The following is a 22,431-nucleotide window of genomic DNA, read 5'->3' as shown; positions in this document are numbered from 1 at the left end:
TGGTTTACCCACACGAGGTTCGGCTGAGGAAGGCTGCTGGAGAATGACTTGGATACACTTCCTCGTTTGCCAGAAACTCACAGGTTATGCCTGTTCTTCTTGTTTAAATTTTAATAATCCCCTTTTCATTCTGGGGGAAAAAAAAAAGCAATCCTGTTTTGTGTAGTAAGTTATGTGGTCACCCTATCTATATTGCTGACCTCTGTGACCACATAAGCCGGGCCCAAGTGGAAGGCTTTCAGGTTTAACTTTAGCATCTTCATTGCCTTTCTGCCTCAGCTGGACCTGGCAGAACCTCTGTTTCCCCATCTTAGAGTGGGGAGGTAGTCACACTGACCTACTTAGAGTGGCTTGCAAGGAAGGTTCTCGCTGTGTGTTTTTCTATCTTCTGAAAAGTCATTATTTTGGTGTGTAAGCCTTCTTTCATTTAGAGATCCAAGAATCAGTAATTAATCCAGTAGATTAAATCCTCTTTGTTAAGCTTTCATGAAGACCCACCCATCTTCTTAAACAACCTGCAGGGTGGAGCAGCAGGGCATTCTGGGTGCCTGTCCATTGAACAAAACACTGCATCTGAATGTGCTGTGGAACCAAGAAGTGTTGTTAGGCAATAGCTCGGCCGTGGAGGGTCACACTGTATCACTTCATCACTATTAGAGAAAGACAAGCAGGAAAGTGAGGAGGAAAAGCTCCACCCCCACGTGAAGCTGGTTTGCACGGCTGGACCAGCAAAAACAAGACAGCTCCGTTGTGGGCAGGCTACCGGATCCAACACACCACTTCAGAGCCTTTGAGTCATACGTCAAGCACAAATAACCAGGCTTATTTTTCCTGCCAAAGTCACATGCAATGTCAAGGCAACATCAAAACGTTAAGGTTTAAAAGGCAGTTTCCTCTGAGTGCTGATTTGGGCACATAAACAGTGGCGTGGTTGAATGCCACTCTGTGTTTAACGTAATTATACTCCAGCCCTGGAATGTGGTGATGTGAAAGCCCCATTACAGCAAACAAAGTTGATTCCATCAGCAAACTCTGGCAAGTCAGCTTCTCCCTGAATTTACTACTTCATACTTGGGAACTGTCTCTGGGAAAGTCAGAACTTGAGGACAAGTGTGGGTGTACTGGCCAGCTCTCTAAGGCTGGTGTCAGCTTGCAACCAGCAATATGTCTGGAAGATGGCTTGGGGACCTTGGCCCATAGCAACTGTGGTCACTCATATTCAGTGGGAACCCTTGGAAAACAGTGGAGTCCTATGGAAGCGGAAGTGGCTTGGGTCTGTGCATTACCCAGTGCTGCTGGGGCTGGACCGCCACTCTTCAGCAAGCCAGAGAAATCCAGCCAGAACAAGGCTGGTGGAGCGGGTAAGGCTGCCTGGGAAGGGTGACATCCATCCCTGGGAGGGAAGAGATGACGACTCTCAGCTGCAGGTTCCAGAAGTCATGCTTTAATGGGTCCAGGCAAATGTCTGAGTGGTGTAGTCTAATTTCCTCCTGAACAGAAGGACACAGGGGCTCGTTTATCTATTTCCACTTTGGAATCATACCTTTCTCAGGGAAAAAGACCTAGTAATCACCCCTCTGCCCTAAGTCCTGGCACCCAAAAGTTCCATGTGCCAAATCAGTGGAACTTTTTTGTGTCCGGGGAGAATTATTTTCCTTTATCCTTGCAGAACTTCCCTCTCATAAGTTATTGCTGGCAACTCTATTCGTGCTAATTAGCTGTCCTTCTTAAGTTTATTTCATCTAGTTGTAAATTTTAGAGGAGACATTGCCAGGCCAACTTAAAAGTAGAATTTACAGAACAAGTTGAGTGGAAATCAAGATTGGATGACCTCCACAGAGCAAGTCAAGCCAATTCCCATGGGGTTTGAGCACAGCATTCCCAGAGAGGCAAGTCTAAGCCAATGACAGACCAGAAGACGCCTCATGGAGACCATTCAGTTCAGTCACTTCATTTTACAAACAAGGGACCTGGGGCTCATAAAGGTAAATGAACTTGCCTTATCACACAGCTATTTACTGGTCACCTCTAAAAGTGAAAAGGGTTTGGGTGACACTCTTTCCTACAGGGGAAATCCCTGTTTGTCTTCAGGACAACTTGCATATAGTTGTCATATGCAAAGGCCTTGTCTAGTTTTCTCAAGTTCATTTTTCTTTTTACCTTCTAACTTTTTTTCCATGGAGTCACACTATATCCCTAAAGAAAACACATGGAATCCAGCTGTTGAGATATTTCAGATATTCCAAAAAGTATACAAAGCAGCTGACGTAAATTTGGTAGGTGCAGTGGACCAGCTGTTGGAAAGTATGAAGCTCCCCAAACATCTGGACTGATCTGTGTCATAGGTTCCAGTCATAAACTGTCCATTAGCTGTAAACCTTTATGTTCTGAGTCTGGAATATGCTCTGATCCCCCATTTGTCTCTGGCACTTTAAGAGTACTTAGGGAAGGTTCTGTGGGGTGGTGATGGTCGGGAGGATAGTTTCATGGGGCATTTGGGAAGAAGTCTTTCTTGTCATATTTATAACAACTCTTCCAAATGGTATTTTTTTCTTTATGTATTGGCCTCAGATTCATTAGAAGTGAAAGTCAGGGTTATCTTTTCTTTCTCCTTGCGTGTCTCCCTCTCTTATTCTTTCCTTCCTTCCTTTCTCCGTTACCCTCCCCTCTTCTCTGCCCTTCTTGTTCTTCTCTTCTTTTTCTCCTCCTCTACCTCCTTTACACATCAAAGCTCAGCTGTGCTATTTAATAAACAGTCACCTACAGTAAACACAACTGTAGCAATTGGTCATTTGTTGAGCCCTAGCCTTCCATGCATTTATTAAAAATAAACACACATTATTGCCCAGCCTTCGTATACATACTATGAATATCTGTGTTTTAACATAAGTATAAGAAGACTCTTCATTTTACAGAATCAAGACCAGGAAGTTTTAGTATGCAACTTCTGTCATGAGAAATTTCTGTCTTGTGCACAGAGCTGTCATCTCGATGGTTAAGTTTAAATGATCCCCCGAAACAGTCAAGGGGGTACCAAATCACTGTATGATTGATTATATTTTTTGCTTCAGAAACAATTATTTAAAATTCTATAAACATAGGGCGTTCCAGGATCAGCTGGACTTCTTTAATTAATATAAATATATAGCTGCATCAGATGAAACTTTGTCAGTTCTTCATAAAATATACATTTATAATTGTATTATAATAATTTACTGATTGCAATGGATTAAAATTATTTGCATTTCAATTAAAAGATTTGGAAAACAAATGACAAGTAATCATCATCCCCACCAAACCTGTTCTTCCTACAGATTTCCTCATTGCTATCAGTGGCTACACCATTTCCCAGCATGTCAGGCTAGAAACCTGGGAGCCATTCTCGACAACTCACAGCCCTCACCCATCACATTCAACCCATCACCAAGTCCTGTCAATTTTTCTTCCACAATGTATTTCGACTCTGCCGGTTTTGCTTCCCATCTCCATTTGCTCCAGCCCTCCCAAGCCACCATCATTTCTGTGCTGGGCCACTCCTCAGTAGCCTCTTACCTGGTCTCTCTTCTTCCACACCTGCTTCTCTCCAATCTGTTCAAAGCAACCAGAGTGACCTGTTAAAGAAGTGAATATGAGCAAATTGTGCTAGTGTTCCAAAGTCCTTGATAGGAGTCTAGGTCTCTTGTCACTTTTCCCTTAACTCCTTAAACTCTAGCTGCTGCCTTCTTTTCTGGTGTGTAAAATGACCTGGGAGATTTCCTTCTTCTCGCCTCTACCTGCCTCCTCCCCCAGACACTGGCTCATGTCTTTTCAGCCTCAGGCAGGTCTTACCTAAATGTCAATTCTCAGAAATGTTTTGTACCCCAAATAATGTAGTTGCCATTGTTATTTTCAAACATAACCATTGGTTCTTCTCTTTCAAAACCCTCACCACGGTTGTGAATTTTTATATTTATTATAATAATCTATTATTATCATTGTATTATATAATGTCTAATTTCTGCAAAATATAAGTTCTATGAGAGCAGACACCGTGTATATCCTGGTTCAGTACAAGCATATAACACACACTCAAGAAATGTGAATACATTGATCACCACTGTAATGCAGTTGTACATTGTGTGTTTTATCTTAGTTAAGTGCATGAGTTCTAATTCCCGTAAATTTATGTACCTATTGACCAAATGATGTTTAGCCTCCTTTTACAAATAGTAAAACAAGTTTAAAGAAGAAAAATAAGTTAGAAAAGGTAGTTGAAGGTCCTCAAGTTCAGAGCTGCCTAATATCTGTAAAAACAATTCTATAAAAAATAATAATAATAACAATGATTAACATTTACTGCTCTTAGGATGGTCAGGAGTGTTTCCAATTGTGTTAAATCATTTAGTCCCTATAACAAGCATGTGAAATAGGTAACATTACCTTCCTTTTTTAAGGACATTGGACATTAGGTAACTTGCCCATGGTCTCAAACATATACATACATTATAGTAAATTTTTTTTTTTACATAATAGGTATATGTTATGTTGCTTTTCTCACTAGAATACTGTTCCACTATATTGAGCTTTATTTACCCAGTCAGATTTCCCATATTGAGGAAGACTGTCAGAGGAAGAATGACTTTTGTTTCCTCTTGGTCATCGTTCTCTTTATCTCCCTTATAACTCACTGCTCTCCTTACCTCTTCCCCTCCCTTTTCCTGTTCCCTGCTTCCCCCCTGGCTGTTCAGTAGTGAAACCTCTGACAGAGCCACTTTTCTATCAGGCCATCATATACACCATCAGTGTTCCCACATTCCAAAGGTAGGTAAAAATGTGTGTGGAGAGCAGGGAATTCTGCCAGAACAATGATTCATTGTGTACATGCAAAATGGTTCAATAATAGGTCACTGCCTTAGCAAGAGCGAAGCTGCCCATCCCCGTGGAAAATAAGGGGGCCAGTACACAGTACTCCTATGACTTAGGAGAAGCTTCCTATGACAAATGGGAAAGCCATACCCATCATAAACCATGTCCTGGCTTTTTATTTCATGGGCATGAAAGGTGATTTTCAGAAAGGGATGGGCATGAAATGAGTTCTTGACATGTAATGTCACACATGTTTATAGTAAGCATGTACAATCACCTGTAGGTTATTCAGCAATTAGTTATATACATTGTGGAGTATCTGGTGCCTTTGCTTCTCCCAGTGGTTTGTTTACTTGTTTACTTGTTTTTGGTCCATATTCCTGTTGATAAGAACCTCCCCTAGTAGAAACCTAGGAGTGTGATGCCATTGGGCTGGGCTGCTTCCTGCCTCCCTTTCTTCCAAACCCAGCCTAGACTGCATGGAAATGACCTTATGCCTCAGTTCCCTCGAGCCTGTGTAAACCCCACCACAGGACCAGTTCCACAACCAGCCTCCTTTGCTGATATAACACCACAGCTGGAGGAAAAAAACCAGTCCTTTCCGATTGGGCCTGTCATAAATTTATGATCTTAAGACTCACCTGGTCTTTCAGATTACCTCACAATTATTTTGCGTATCCTTGGCTCCTTTTTCTATTTCTCTCAGCAGTTGTTCCCAGCCTCTTTACTACATCCCTCAGCCCCCTTCCCCTAGTCTAACCTAGTCGTTTTCAACCTTGGTAACTCATTAAAGTCACTAGGACCTTTTAAAAATCCCTGTGCCTAGGCTGCCTCCCAGACCAATTCAACATCAGCTCTAAGCATCGGTGTTTTTAAAGCTCCCCCAATGATTCCAGTGTATAACTCAGGATTAGAACCACTGCTTTTAAGCAGATAACTGCACTTCCTACTTCACAGGAAATGTCAGGCGGTAAAGCACAAACAAACACCTCACGCTCCTATCCACTCACAGGCTTGGCTACACGCACCCTCACCCTGTGTCCTTCCCTCTAGTCTCAGAGGTTGAGGCATCCCTCTCTTTCAGGACAACACTTCAAACTATGTCCTTTATACTCATGGCTTCCAGGATCTCCCAAGACCTGCTGGCATCTCTGCTCTCTTCCTCCCTGCTGGATTTCCCCCTTCAGGCTCTAAGCAAGATTACAACTCTCCCGTCTTTGAGAAGTTGTCCCTGGCACTTGTCATGTCTCCAGCCTCACACCCATCCACTCTCAACTCAGTTCTTTGAATTCTGGTAACCTTCTCCCTGCATACCAAGCTTTCTTAGCTGCACGAACTCTTACTGATCTTTCACAGTTGGGCTCATTTGCTACACCCTCCATGAAAGGTTCCCAGATTCACTGGCTGGGCCAAGACTTATCTATAGCATTTAGTATATGCACTTGCAATTTTCTCTTTGTTTTTATCTCCTCTCATATTTAAACTCCTTGAAGGAAGGAACCATGTCATTTTCATCTTTATTAACATCAGCACCTAGCTTTTTGTAGGCATTCACCTGTGCTTGTTGAACTGAATTGCACAGCAACTTTCCACCTAGCGTCTTGGGCAGAACGATGTGGCCTAACTGGCTGTAGGGGAATTTCATTTAACTGGGCCACCGTGCTTTTGTTTCCATGAATAACTGCCATAGAAATTACCTGGGGCAATTGTTGGGGCATTCTTTTGGATTGCACATTATGCCACAGAATAATATCATGTTAACTTGTGTAGGATGAATTTTTAAACAATTCCAATACATGAATCCTCTCCTCAGCATTTCCACACTTTCCAAGGCCACTGCCCAACAATAATGATGATGAGTAATCAGAAGAAATAAGAATCAACAATGTGGCTTTTACTTTATATGCAGTTTTAGGAATTAAAAGTCACACCCCTGACGCTGTCTGTTTTACTTTAGAATCTAGCATCATTTCTTTGCAGAGGCAGAGCTGACCTGCAGAGAGGCCAGAATAGATTGCGCCACTACCCTGAGATTTTAGCGGCATCAGCTTACTACACTTTTTCTCTGGTTCCTTTTGTTTTCCTCTTAAACTCGCCTTTAAAAGTATAGGTTATTCCTCAGTCATACCCCAAATGCTTAGCTCCCTCAACAGAGTAGCCAAATCCCTACCCTGCCTGATTAATTAGCTGATAAATCTAAGAAACTCCTCAGCCGTATGGCCCTTCCTTCTGCCAAGTTTTGTAAAATTCATAGACTGCGTGTACTCATAAGCACAAGAAAACACCTGTGAGCAATTAACCAAATACCCTTGATTTAGAGGCCTTGAAAAATACGGGGATGGCCCTTAGACCATTGGCACAGGTCTATAATTATGTGAGACCACAACCAAATCATCCCAACGGCCAATTACAGGACAGATCATTCTTTCAAATACAACATGATGCTGCCTCTAAAAATAATTCTGCCTGAGATTCAGAAAGAAGTTATCCTTTATAACGGTGCTGCTTTAAAGCAGCAACACATAGGAGTTTGGGAAGAGAGTAGAGCCTCAGGCCATTTCTCTGAAACATGTATATAACCATGACAAGGGGAAAGAAAACCACCACAACCAATTTTTAAAATTCACTAAATGAAAAAATGTGTTTAAAATTATCTACCTGGAAAATGTTGCTTGTTTATAACTCTTTGTTTCTGTCTGGCCCAGAAACAATATCCACAGAATTAATGAACCAAGTCTGCAACCAACAGGGTGTCCCATGAGAATGTAAAAATCCATTTCTTAGAGTAGACAGTCCATTGTAGAATTACAAAACAAAAAACTTTTAATTCTTTCTTTTATTTGCAAAAATAAATTCCTATCACTCTGCACTGCATATTATTCTACATCCCATCTGACTAGAATATTTAAAATTAAACCTCACAATATTGAAGAAAGCCATCTGTTTTCAGAGTCAGTCTCAAAAAACCCAAAGACCCAAAAAACAAGAGTTCTTACTTAACCAAATGTAAATATGCTTCAGGAGCTATGAGCATCCCCAGAAAATTCTCGAAAAATTTTGTGTTTATGCATATTTTTCAGGGCAGGGGAGTGGGAGGTGTGTATAGCTTCATGGTCTAATGCAGTTGCAACCGCTGCACGTGGCTACTGAGCACTTGATACATTGTGGCCCTGATGAGGTGTGCTACAGGTGCAAAATTCCCACTTCATTTTAAAGACTTTCAGTGATAAAAATAATTTTAAAATCTCATTAATAATTATTATATTGTCTAATATTGAAACTATAGTATTTTATATGCATTAGATAAAATAAATTATTAAAGTTAATCCCACTGGTTTCTTTTTTATTTTCTTTTTTAAATATGGCTACTAGGAAAACTAAAACTACAATGTAGCTCACGTATTTCAATTGGATAGAAGTGTGTCTGTACGGTAGCTTTCATCAGTTTTTCAAAGGGCTCTTTTTCTTAGAGCAAAGAGGGACCTGTTGAGATGTAAATGCTCACCTCTCATCCTGCAGGTTCCATCCCTGTGGGCCTTGGATAGAGCTTAGCAATAGAGGCTCTGAGGCAGGGAAGGCTGTCCCTTGGCTCACATTTGAAGACCTGCTGCCATGGAAACCTCCGACATTGCTGGTGTTTTCGGAGATAAATGTTGACCCACCCATCGCTTCACCACTGGCACACAGATTCTGTAATCTCTCTGCCTCCAGTCTGAGAAATCCTCATATCCCTGAGTCTTCCTGGATACTCCATCCATGGTGTTAGCTTTTCTCACACCAACCCTGCTCCCCCTGCATGCCCTATCTGGGTCACAGGCATCTTTGAATTTCTCCTCTCCTCATTCCCTGCCCATGCCAGCACATGCAGACAGTCATGAAGGCCCATCAGTCTTCCTAATATGCCCTGTTGTGTCTCTCTGTTGCCTCTGCTTGGATTATTGTCATAACCTCTCACCTTACCTCCCTGCCACCAGATCACCTTCCTCACCGCTGCTAGAGTTAATTTTAAAATCCAAATCTGATTCTATTATTCTCTGGCTCAAAGATTGTACCCTAAAGTCCTCATTATAGCTAAAGAGATCCTCCTAAACTGTCTCAATCCATGTCTCATCTCTACTATCCCGTCCTGTACGCACCAGCTGCACCGGACATCCGGTCGTCTTGCATTCCTCGAACTCTTTGCTCATGTTCCCCCTCTGCCTGAGTGCCTTTTCTCGCCTGCCCTCTCAGGACTCACATTATCACCGTCTCTATTACATCCACTTTTGGCTTGCATAGCACGTTGTATATATCTCCATTACAGGACATCTCATACTGTACTGAATTATCTGTGAGCCCTTCTGAGTTATTTTTACTTTTTGTACTTGCCGCCTGGTACAGTGCTAAGGACTGTAGGGACTTATTTGATAGCCAGAGAAATTCTAAGTAACCTTCTTTCTATAGATACTCAAAAGGTATAGTTCTCCAACCCCCCCCCCCAAGTTAGAGTTTGAAGGATCCTTAGAGCTCTTCTAGACTAGTCTCTCATTTCTTGATGAGCAACCAAGACCTCCAGAGGTTACGCGAGACATCACTTATTGAGCGCCAGCTGTCTCATGTCATCTTCATAATGACCTATGAAGTAGGCATTTCTATTAATACCCATGTTACAAAAGAAAAATGAGGCCTCAGGGAATTTAAGCAACGTGCACAAAGTCATATACCTAATTATCTGGCAAGATTAGACAAGAATTCGGGTCTTGGTGCACTTGACCTAGCCATCTTTCCCATGTCTCCATGACTGCTTGCAATTTGGGGTGCTCCCTGAGTTATTCAACAGACACAAAGATTACATTTTAGACAGAGATAGAATGTTTTGGTGGAAAGAACCACATTATGACAAAGTGACTAGTTTTAGCTTCCACTCTGTCTCTTCTAGGGTTCTCATCTGTTAAATGAAGAGATTTACACTAGCTGTACTTATTAACATAAAATATTATGGAAACAACCTAAGTGTCCATCAGCAGATGAATGGATAAAGAAAATGTGATGCATACAATGGAATATTATTCAGCCATAAAAAGGAAACCCTACCATTTGCAACAGTATGAATGGAACTTGAGGGCATTATGCTAAGTGAAATAAGTCAGAGAAAGACAAATACTATATGATTTCATGTATATACAAATCCAAAAATACCAAACTAATAGAAACAGAGAGTATAATGGAAGTTGCCAGTAATTGGGGGAAATGGACAGATGTTAGTCAAAAGGTACAATTTCTAGTTATAAGATAAATAAGTTCTGGGGATTTAATGTACAGCATGGTGACTGAAGTTAACAATACATATTGAAAGGTGCTAAGAGAGTAGATATTAAATGTTCTCACCAGCACAAATAAAAAGTTAATTATGTAAGATGGTGGAGATATTAACTAACTTTATTGTGGTAATCATTTTGCAATATATACATGTATCAAATCATCATATTGTATGACTTACACAATGTTATACGTCAATTGTATACCAATAAAGCTAGAAAAAATATAAAATAAAGGCAGATATAAATATAAAATTAGATATATGAAAATGTTTAATGTACTATTTTTTTTCAACTTGCAGATGTTTATGTATTTCTTTTTAAACCATTGTGTTCTTTATGAAAGTAATTGATTTTCATTATGGAATACTCAAAAATTATAAAAAATAAATAGAAGAAAAATATCAACATCAAGATCACTATTAACACTTGACAATTCTTCTGAGTTTTTCTGTACCTATTTTATTTGTTTGACATATTTGTCATCATATAAAATTTTAACTGCAATTGTTTTGTTTTTTTTCCATTTTCCACCACGACATGAACATTCCTCTATTATTAGTATTTAATCTTCATAAGCATATCTTTTCATGGCTGCATAATAATCTATCCACTCCTCACACCATAATGCTCAGAGTTGTTTGAGTCATAATACTGATATTTAAAGGCATGAAATCCAGCAACTTGGTAGACTGAGCATTAACAGTTCAAAAGGGCCTCAGAGATCTCTAGTCCATTGTTTCTCCAAGAGTGGTCCTCAGACAAGCAGCATCTGCATTACCTGGGAGCTTGTTAGCAATGCAGACTCTTGGGCCCTACCCAGACTCATCGAATTCAAACCTGCATTTTACTAGATGCCCAAGTGATTTGTGTGCACATATACATAACAGGTAATAACCAAAAACAGTGGTTCTCAGCCTTCGCTACACTTTAGAAACACTTGGGAAGATCTTCAAAATCCTGACGTCCAGGTCAACTTGAGATTAAATCAGCATCTCCAGCAGGGAGACCCAAGCATCAGTCTTTCCTAACACTGCCTGGCTGATTCCAATGTGCTCAAAAGCCATCAAACAAACTGATTAGATGTTTATGCAGCCTTTTCTCTCTAGCGCTGGAGTTCTTATTATAAGGTCATTTTATAAATTTCTACGAGAAATTCTCTTAAAACAAGACAAAGCAAAACAAAACAACAACAATAAAAAGAAAATAAGACCTGACAATGCTTTTAAGAAAATTTAAAAAAAAGTTTAAAGTTTCCATTTGTGTTTTAATTTCTGCCCCCTTTCTAGCCTCTTTTCACTCCTCTCCCAGGAGATTCTTGGCTAAGACAGATGTTCTCTGGAGATCATGCTCATAGACCACAAAAAGTGGGCTTCCTGTATCACAGAGCCAAAAAGCAACAGAAAGACTACTCGAGTTCTTCTCAGTAATTTTATTTGTCTTGGCATATTCGCCTACTTTCAAGCACCCAATCCAATTTCTCCTATATTCCTGTATTTAAGTACGCCGGTAGATTTTGAAACTCTGGCTCTGTGTACACAACCAAAGGTTGAGAGAAAAGTGAAGGTCATAGCCACGCACTGTTTTTCCTAATTTTCTTTTCAATGACTTGACCATTTACAAAACAAATACCTGAGTTAATTTGGAAGCCTTTGGTCTCCTAGTCCTGCAGAATGTTTAACCGTTTTCAGCTCTGAAACCAGGAAGAGTATACATTTCTTCAAAACTAGGACTTGGTATTTGTTTCCCTTTTATTAGATAAACTAGGTCATTGCACATACTCTGAATATTTTGACTTTTGTAGAGAATGCCATAATGGAACACTGGGCACACGACATAGTACTTGATCAATTAAAAGTGATTTTTAAATTCTTTCATCTTTCATCCCAGCCTAAGGGACTTTAGCCATTCTGGTTCTAATTTCTTTCAATGCTTAATCTCAATTTAATATTTGTTTTAAAATTTAAAATGTTTTATTTTTTAACTATAGTTAAACAATATGTTAGTTTCAGATGTAGTGATTCAACATTTATATACCTTAAAAGCAATCATCACCATAAGTCTAGTAACTTAAAATTTATTTTAAAAGTTTATATTTAAACTTTTTAGTCTAAGCAGTACAAAAACACTTAAGCAGATGCCTCACTAGTAATTGCCAACTGATGATAAGCATTGATCTCTTTTTCCTCTTCAGAGTCACATTAAAGATTTTTTAAAAAAAGTATACAAAGAGAATGGGGTGGGGGTCTATCAGCTTATGAGAAATTCTGAAATTTTCTAGAAGACAGAAAGTAGCTGGAGGAATGATGACCTGGAAAAAGGAAGGCTGGGCTGTTTATACACTGACACCCTCCCCCTGTGTCTCTGGGTCCCTAGGTCAGGGACTGTCCTGGGACTGAGCCGTCATGGAGGTATGACGGCCATTGTGGGGACATGGCAGAGGTTGCACAGAACTGTCCACCTCTGTGGCCACAGAAATCTGAGGTAGGCTGCGAGGACATGCAGCTGGCACCAGAGGTGACACCGCAGCCATATACACCTGGGAATGGAGGACCCAGAATTCAGTCTTCCACATGACACAACATTCCTGCTTAAAACGTTCAGAGGCTTCTCAGCTACCTCCCTCAAGATGGGCTTCAGATCTTGTAAGCCCTGAAACTTTGTGTGCATGTACGTGTTTTTTTTTTTGTTTTTTTTTTGGGGGGGGGGGGGTGAGAAGGTCCATAATTTTCACCATATTTTCAAGAGTCCATGTTAAGTGTTTAAGAACCACAAACATAAAGCCCTAATCCTCAACATGACAGATGAGGCCCTGCCCAGTCCAGACTAATCCACCTCCCTGCAGCCTCTCCTCCTGCCAGTGGCCTCTCCCCATCCTCCCTGCTCAGTGCACACTAAGTTCCTGTCACACAACTTCTCACCAGTCCCAAACAGGCCGTAAGCCCTTAATACCTCTTTGATTGAACACACACACCTTTCTCTCTCAGGAATGCTCTTCTCCCTTTGCCACGTTCTCGGCCCCTTCTCTGCTTGGGGAATCACCTCTTATCCTTTAAGACTCAGCAATAAAAATCACTCTTTCTGCTGAGCCCCCTTCTCCTTCTTCCTAGTTTCTTCCTCAGTGGTTTCCTGATCAATCCAGACACCGATGTATGTGGAGCTTGCTGCTTGCTGTGTTGTCATCATTCATGGTCCATTCTCTTCCACTCATCAGTGAAATCATGAAAGTACAGACCACATCCCTCACCACCCCAAACCCCAACCTGCAACAGCAGACAACAAAAGTGTTGATGCAACTTGTGAGGGAATGAACGACTGCTTATCAGCTTAGCCAATTGTGTCAGGATCTTACAGAGAACCTGACCCTAAGAGGCTGGGATATTGATAACTGGTTTCCTGCTCAGGTTGTTAGACTCTGTCCTGGTCCAAATGCACATTCCTGGCTGACTTCTATATACATTTTAAGAATCACTATATTAAAAAAAGAATAATCAGAACAAAGGAGACTTGGAAATTAAAAATGTAACTGATGACATAAAATTCAATAGAAGGTGTGAAGAGAGAGCTGGAAAAATCTTCTAGAAAGTAGAGAAACCACTGCAAGGCTGGTGTGCATGTCCCTCCTTGAGACATCTGGGACTTGCCTGCTCACCAGAGCATGTATCTGTCACCCTGCATTGCGACAGCCAGATTACTGGTTTCTGTTCCCCAATAGACTGGGCTTCCTTCAGAGCTGGGACTGTGTCTCTTTCGTCCCGTCACCTGTCACAGTGCTTGGCACAGGTTAAGCATTAATGTACACCACCTGTATTGAAAGGATGAATGGCGAATGCAGAAATGAGTGCAGGTAAACTTCAGCTGGGCCTGGGGTTGAGACGAAACTCTACAATAACTAGCTCTGAGGTTCGTGGAAAAGGTGAGTGAGGGTGAATCCCAGGGAACACCTTGAAGGAAAGGCCAGGCTGGAGGCAGCAGGCAGGTTCCCACCTTACTGCAAGCTTTCTCCAACAGGGAAAGGGTGACTCTAGGCACACACAGGGGTGGAGCCACCAAACAGAATTCTGCGAAAAGGCACGGGGGTGGGGGCGGCTCACTTAGCAGTTAATATTTCTTGAGGAATTACTACATGCCAGGCCCTGTGTCAAGGACTTTTCATGTCTTCTCTCACTTGGGCTTAACGCAAATCCCATAAAATAGCTATGATTTTTACTCTATCTGTTTTCTAGGTGAGTAGGATAAGGTGTACAGATAATAAGTATCTGCACTAGTTCAAGAGCTAGGCAGTGACAGATTTGAGAAAAAAGTCTGATCGCGTCTGTGTGGTTTTAGTCACTGGGCACAGCCTCCCGTGTGCCTGCGTTGACCCTGCAGGAGGGAACTCTCTGCACATCGTGGCTCTTGCTGGGACCTAGCCCCCCATCGCTCTCCCGCCGTCTCCCTTTCCCAGAAAATGCCATGTGGGAGAGAGTAAATAGCTGGGTTTGGGGCATAATGGTTTTCTTCTGTTTTGTGTTACTGGATTTGATGCACAGAAAACTGCCCAGAACCTCAAATAATTACAGTAAGACGACTCTGCTTCCTTCACATGGCCACAGCAGACAAGTGGGAGCCCAGAGACGCTGCAAAGTGAGTGCTGTAACTGTGAGATGGGAAAAGCCAGGCGCCCACAATCAGGACTTTCTGACAGAACCACAAGCACAGCGTGGCACTTGGCAGAAAATGGGGAAAGAGCCTCCCTCTTGAAGGTCACTGACGTATTTCTTATACAAATCCCTTAATAAAAAGACCATTCAGACATATGATTAAGTGGGGAAACTGGCGAGTTGTAAGACGCTGCATGTAGTAGGATGGCATTTCTCAGGAAAAAACTCCGCCAGACAGCAGACAGTCTGGAAGACCATGTACACTACCTGCTGACAGTGGTTATCCCTGCAGATGAGGCCGTCTTCAGGGGAGACGTTGGCTAACACTATATTTTTCACAATACTATGATAACCATGTACCATTGGGTAATGAAAAATAGTACAATACACATAAAATAGTACAATAAAAAGATTGGTTTTAAAAAGAAAGAAGGAAAGTGAAAGACGAACGCTGATGTTTCTTGTCAGTGGGGATTAGAATTAGTGCTTCAGTGACGCGGCCAATTCCTTTACTGATTGTCATGACCTTGCCCCGGTTGTCCCGCTATTTTTACATCCCATGTGTGATACATTTTCCACCACAAGGTGCCTACAAAACATTGACAGTTTCAGAGTTTGCTTTGATCCAGAAGAGACTGAGGAGATCATCTGGTCCAACACTTTTATCGATGTAGAAAGGGAAGTCATTTCCTTCGTCTGCCCTCCCCACTTCCCCCAACTTCGGCCTTCCCATCTTTCAGCATTCCTTTAGAGACTCAGTCCTAGAGCCACTGGCACAGGCATGAGTCATGGACTGAGCCCAGGGGACCCAGGATCACCTAGATATTAGCACAAGGCCAGGGTACCATTAGGGCAGAGGAGGTGGGGGAGGGCTGGGCGCCACAGTAGTTCTTTGGAAAGGGGCTACACAGTGCCCACCTAGTGTGTGCAGATGTGGGAATAAGTGTGTGTGAGAGTGTTTGTACGTGTGTGCATGTGTGTGTGACTATGCATGTGTATATGTGCATTTGTGAACATTTACGTATGTGTATTACTGAATGTGTGTGACCCTGCATGTGTACATGTGGGTGGGAAGGTGAAAGTGTGTGTGGAATGGGAGGATCTTTCTTTCTCCAAGCCAGGAGCCCAAGGAGGCACTGCCAGGTGCTTGCAGACCTGAAGCTACTTTCTTGACTCCTCTGCAGAGGACTTTCAGGCACCTTGTTATAATTCAAGGACTTGGTAGAAGATGGTCCTTTCCTTACCCTGGAGGGAACACACTTTCCCTCGCCTGTGGAAACTGGCCCATCTCACTTCCAGCTATATCATGAATTTTCAATCAAGACACCAATTTCTCTGAACCTCTGCAGATAACAGCATAAAAACTGAGCAATTAATAGTACTGTAGAGTGGCTCAGAATATCTAGCTTCAACGGGGGAAAGAACACAAGCTCTGAGACTCAGAAGTTTAAGCTCCTCCTGACCAACCCACTTTAATTCCATTTATAGATGAACAAACTATTTTGTGAATAGTATATGAATAAACCATTTTAACATGTCTCAAAAAGTATAATATAAATCACAACACATTACCATTCACAGCAAGGTCCACTAACTACTGCCAATTGTAGAAGGGCCATCCTGTAGAAAAAGCCCTATCTCAGATCCATGAGGAGGGAATTCTGTATAGTCTTGGTCTATGGGTGGCTTTCCTGCAGAGGTATGGCACCTTAGCGGATTGACTTTTATGACATGATATACATTTTCTCTCTGCATCCTGAAGAGATTCAGAGGGAGAATAATATATATTTAAACAGAATATATATCTTTTAGGGTAAGACATGAGCAATGTAATTATACAGACTCTAAATACTTCAGGCATGAACACATTAACAGAGAATGATTTACTTCTCTTGTTTGATGTAGCAAAGGCCTGCCTGTGCAAACGCATTCTAAAACGGGAATAAAAAATGTAAATTCATGCAAAGGAAGCACAGAGAAGTAGACAGCATAGAAAAACGAATGACTATGTAATGCATTAGATGGGTGGCAGGGCAGGGATGGAGATACAGCAACTTCATGAAGAGATGGCTGTGTTTTGGGTTGGGGTTTGTTTTGTGTTACCCCTCCTGTGTCTGGAGACGGCAGCTCACATAAGCCATTGACACTTCAAGGACTGAACCACATGCACACGCCAGTGTCAACAGTTAGCAAAGTCTAGGGGGTTGGGAATGCATGAAAACAGAGAGGGCCTGAGGGAGCGGAGGGTGGAAACTGGACGTTCACAGCAGTATTCCCTGGAAAACAAGCAGGACAAGAGGAGGAGACTTGCACACTGCTGAGTTTCTACTTAGCCTTATCCTACCCGAGGACTGCTCCTTGCTGTTTGTTGAAAGAAATACAACGGGCCATAGACTCTTCTCTTCACTTCTTCCCATGCTCTCAAGCTTTTAGTATGTAGTCCCCTAATTTATTATACTTTTTTAGTGACTCTTTCTATCCTGGCCCAATCACATCCAATCATGTCTTCAAACCATGATTATTTTAACAGCATTTTAGTAATAACCTCCCTTCTTGCTAACCTACATGTGCAAGCATTCCCTGGAATGCTAATTACTTGAACTGGAAAGTTTGCTGGACACACAAGTGATGGATTGCTCAATGCCTCCCTGCACAGTCATCTCTCTAAACACACCGTGAGGGACTGTAGCTTGCCCTGGAGCCGAGTGTGTGTTATGCACCTGGGATGCCCAACGCTTTTCACGTAACAGATACTCAAAAACGGTTGAAGTAAACTGTGAACTGTTAGAACAATTTTCCTCTAATACCTGCAGCATCACACATATACAGATACTCAGCCCTGCTCCCCCCACCCTCACCCCACCCCCAGCAATCTAGCTGTCCCCAACTACTGTGGGTAGTAATGGAAGCTTCCTGACCAAATGACAAAACCAACAAACTGCTCCATTTCTGTGTCTTCAGGATAGTAGGCATTCTCATTCCCTCGTTGCCCTCCTGGTCACTCACTCACTTTCTCCTGCTTCTTGTTCAACACATTTCACTTTAGGGAATGTTTTTCACAGGAGAATTGCCGTGCAAGGCAGAACATCTTTACAGCAAATATTCTTCATAAAATATGTTGGAAACTGGCAGTTTTCTTGATGCTTATGTGCCTGTCACCACATGAGTTGTTACTTGTTTTGTGCGCATTATCTTATTTAATGCTTGAAAAAGCCAGAAGAGGATGTTCTTTTCCTTACTCCAGAACTTGGAACACCGAGGCTCAGGGAGAGCAAGCGGTCCACTCCGATTACGGAATTAATGGCTGGCAGAATTAGTTTCTGAGCCTCAGTGAGCAGTTTCTTGCTGAGGCCCTGCTTCTGCTACCTCCCAAGGGGGTTCCTTTTTAACCTGGGGAAGGATGAAAAATGCCTAATGTATTATAGTTTTGTTCTATTTTCCTATCCATTTCTAGTATCAGAGGAAAAAAGAGTTTTCCATTATATATTTTGCTTTTTAATAAAAGTAATATTTGTTCACTGAAAACCATTTAGGGAATAGAGAAGCAAAAAGAAGAAAAAAAATCACTCATAATCCCCACCAGTCAGATATGTCTAAAAATTTTGTTATAAACCTTTGAAGACATTTTTGGTTGGAACATTTTTCTAGTTTCATGCTGTACGAAAGAGTTCATATTGAAAAGCATTCTATGCCAATAAATGGCTTTAAGGCATTCAGTTGTGTAGATGAATCATATTTTAACCAGCATCTCATGGTGTGTGTGTGTGTGTGTGTGTGTGTGTGTGTGTGTGTGTGTGTGTTTTAACAATTTGGGGATAAACATGTCTGTAACTATCTCTGCGCATTTTAATATTTTTTGAAAAGCAAGAAATATTGTTTACTCATTTAATGAATGGTAAAAAGCTGTCATCCAAAAGTACTAAAGCTAAAAAGAAACAAACTAAAAATCCTTACTCTAACTCAGGGGTCAACAGACTTTGCTTGTAAAGGGGCAGGTAATAAATACTTTAGCTTGCAGGCCATATGGTTTCTACCACTACAGCATAAACGCAGCCAGACAATATATAAATGAATCGGCATGGCTGTGTGTTAACAAAACTATTTATAGACACTGAAATTTGAATTTTGTATAATTTCCATGTGTCATAAAATAATAGTCTTCTTTTGACTTTTTCCCCAACCATTTAAAAACATGTGAAAACTACCCTTAGCTTGTGAGCCATACAAAAACAGGTGACGGACTGTAGTTTGCCCACTGTTGCTTCAAATCATCCATTCATACTTAGAGCATGTCACCAGAGCCACAGACCAACTTACAGAATCGGTGAGAATTCTCTTTCCAACCCTTCTTTCTCCTGGCCACCCTCTCCCAGCGTTCCACAGGTTCAAAAATTCCTTCCATTTTCTTTAGATGATTCTCTCTCTGAGTGCCTCTGATTATCTGATCAAAGTATTTCACATTAAGGAGTGATTGGCAGGGATCAGTCTTCCCTCTGGGAATTTCCATTTAAAAGAACATGCACATACATATGTAGTTAATGGATGCTGGAGAAGATATTTTTGAGTAACAGGATACCCAGTTCTTCATTCAGGAAGTTGATTTTGGAGTTATGAGGCTTTCCAGGAAAGCTGAGTTGTCTGTTGGGTACTTACTATCTAGTTGGGGAAGCAGGACAAAGAAATTTAAAAATTTAAATTAGAGGCTTTTAACTGTCAAGAAAATGATAAATTAAATGGCTAAGCTATGATGGAGACTACTATAATTGCCCAATGGTGTTAAGGCCAGGCATTTGGGGGCACTTCTTTGTATGTTGGTGAACACAAGACCTCAACCTTTGCTTTTTGTGGATAATGGCTTCACAACATTTTCAGGGACTAGAGTCAGAGTCCCTCCTCTATGGATCTACTTGTGCTATTGTATGCATAAACGATTTAAAAAAATTTTTTTTTAAATTAAGCAGCAGCCCAAGCTTGGAGGCCCTTCTTGAGCCTTTCACTAAATTTCTAGACTGGTAAAACTCCACACAAATGCATTCATGAGTCCTTCAGTGACTGAGCCTGGGAGTTTCAACACTAATGCTGAGGCAACCATTGGACAAGCAAAGAGTAATAGGACAACCTGTGTTGATGGGAAACTATTTCCTGCAAAGATGTGCTCGGACCAAAGAGGTAGAAGAAGGTAGATTACCCAGACTGAAGCCACAAGAATCTTCTTTCCTGAAAGATACTAAAAAAAACAAGCTGAGAGGGGCTATAAGGCAGAGAGTTTGCCTTTGTAGTAACGTTTGCTTGCCATCCACCCAACCCTGGCCAGAGGCTCCACAGCTCTACCCAGAGCACAGGGGAGGCTGTGGTCTGCTCAGGAAATGCCAGGAGAAGAAGCCCCAGGGTTACCAGAGGCAGCTTGAGGGTCAACATCTGGGCATCAGACTGCTTCTGAAAATAAATGGTGAAAAATACAGCTTCCCTCTCAATTCTCAAACTTGTTGCCCAGACATCCTTTTTTTAATCTCTCGATTTTCATTTCAATGACAAGTGCTAATAGGCCATTAAAATAATATGCATATTACTAACCCAGGCTATTGGCAACTACTGCTTGCTGCAAACCCTGGACATTGCCTTCCTGTATCTGACCACAGCTCCATGTCATCTGGCTCCCTGCCTTTGGCAATGGCCAGGTTTGATGGTTCAGAAAAAGGCAAATGGTCTGGCTAATTAAGATCTGTACTTTTAAAAACACTTTTCTCTCATATTCTCAAAGTTGAACAGGTACAACTTTCTTTGAGAAAGCCAAAAATAAATTCTGGGCTTAGATGTTGTAGATAAAATTGTTGTCTTAAGTTCCAAATTGCAGAAAAATAAAGGCTTATCATGGAAATTATTTAGCTGTAACTGGGGGTGTAAGTATGATGCTAGTATTAACCTCCTTTACAAATGGATGAGTCAGGAACTGCGAAGAAAGACCCCGAGTTTGGTAGCCAAATGCCAGTGTGGTTAAATATCCACAGTAAACTCTTCTCCCTTTGGTGATTGTAATTCTCCATCTGTTTCCAGCTTTTCTCACCTTGGTTACAGAGCTCTGTAAGAGTCAAATGGATCTCAGATATCAACTACAAAGGAGTAGTTCAGATCCATGTCGGTAAATAAATGCCCCAATTACTGATGCTCTTCTGAAATGTTACTCAACGAAACAAAAAAAATTAAGCCAATGAACTTCAGATATCTTATTTTGCTACCCACTAGAATCACTCTGTCTGTGTTCAAGTAACTCATTCCCTTTGGCATTCAAAAGAGAACTTGAGGTAAGAAAGGGGAAAAAATACAAGCAAACTGTCATCTTGTTTATACTTTTACTGCAGAAAAGTGAGAGTGCTATAATTTTTAAAAATTAGAACAGTAACAATGTCACTTTGAATTTATAAAACATAGGGATTTCAGATTTAGGATATCAAGTCGTCTGACAACTTTTTTTTTTTTTTTTTTAAGTTAACTTATTTGTGAATCTGTGTGATGGTTGGTTGACGATCAGGCAGACCATGAGAGCTGAAATGGTGACCATAAATAACTCCTGGCTCCTTCCCCAAAGCCTGATGACCCAGGAGTCACTCAGAGAGGAGACTAGACTCCAAAGAAAAACATGCAGATAAGGAAGAGGGTATCACAGGCATGTGTTCCAGATTTAACAAAGAGAATTTTACCTGGGAGGTCATTTATCCTTCAGAACCTGACTAGCAAGCTTAAAGAAAAGGCACCATGAGGAAGCTTGTGCCTGCCTCAGAAGGGCGAAATGTGGGAGGGTGATGGATGGGATGCTGATGGATGATAACTAGACTTACAGTGGTAAACACTATGTAGTGTATACAAATATTGAGTTACCAATTGTACCACAATAATAAAAAAAAAAAAGTAAGGCGAGATATAATGAGATATGACAACAAGCGAGTGAGGCTGGCTTCCACCTCGAACCCTGACAACCTGTCTCATTAGTTTTCAGTCCGCATTAAGGGGTGAATGAAAATGTGCCTCTGGGATCATTGTCTGTGTCTGTGACTACAGACTAGAATGTTGATTTCTGTTTGGTTTGGTTTGGTTTGGTTTGGTGGCTTTCCTTTTTACTTTCTCTCCTCTCTATGGCAAAGCAGTTTTCTCTCACTCTTTTTTAAATCCTTTATTTGCCACAGAAGACACAAAAGGCAAGCTAAAGGAAGTTCAAAATACGGAGTTTTCCACTGAGAGAGAAGAGGATGATATAAAGGGCTTCTTTCCTTTTCTCCAAACTCCATATTAATATTAACAGCACCAGTTAGGAGCAATAGCCATCTGATTCCAGAGCCTTTGTCCCTTCTCACACTGTTCTCCAAAATTGTCCTCAGGTTCAATGGCACAGTGGCCTTGGGAAACAGGCTTCCTCCCTCAGACCACTCAAAACTCTCAGCAGCCTTGCATGCTGGGTCCTTAGAATTAGAAGGATCTTAGAGCTCATCTTGTCTTGAAATTTCTTTACCCTTTTAATTAATAATAACTCAGCTCTAACATTTATAGAAGACTTACCATGTACCAAGGAATGTCCTGAGTGTTTTACATATATTAACTCATTTATTCCTCACACAGCCTTGTGAAGTAACCACCATGGTCCACATTTTACA

The 22,431-nt window shown here is 41.2% G+C and overlaps 1 protein-coding gene across 1 annotated transcript in view; it reads right to left on the bottom strand.

Annotated features, from left to right (window-relative positions):
- Window positions 1-22,431, bottom strand: part of FRMD6 (FERM domain containing 6) — a 213,087-nt gene that overhangs the window by 94,156 nt on the left and 96,500 nt on the right. Inside the window, exon 3 of the mRNA XM_074327478.2 lies at window positions 3,553-3,611. The gene's annotated coding sequence lies outside the window, so the exon portion shown is untranslated. The remainder of the gene's footprint in view (window positions 1-3,552; window positions 3,612-22,431) is intronic.

Source organism: Rhinolophus sinicus, chromosome 3 (genome assembly GCF_057876585.1).
Source record: "Rhinolophus sinicus isolate RSI-liver-muscle chromosome 3, RSI-T2T, whole genome shotgun sequence".
In the NCBI taxonomy this organism is placed as follows: Eukaryota; Metazoa; Chordata; class Mammalia; order Chiroptera; family Rhinolophidae; genus Rhinolophus; species Rhinolophus sinicus.
The sequence above is the reverse complement of the archived record's forward strand: the minus strand, read 5'-3'. Positions and strand labels throughout refer to the sequence as shown.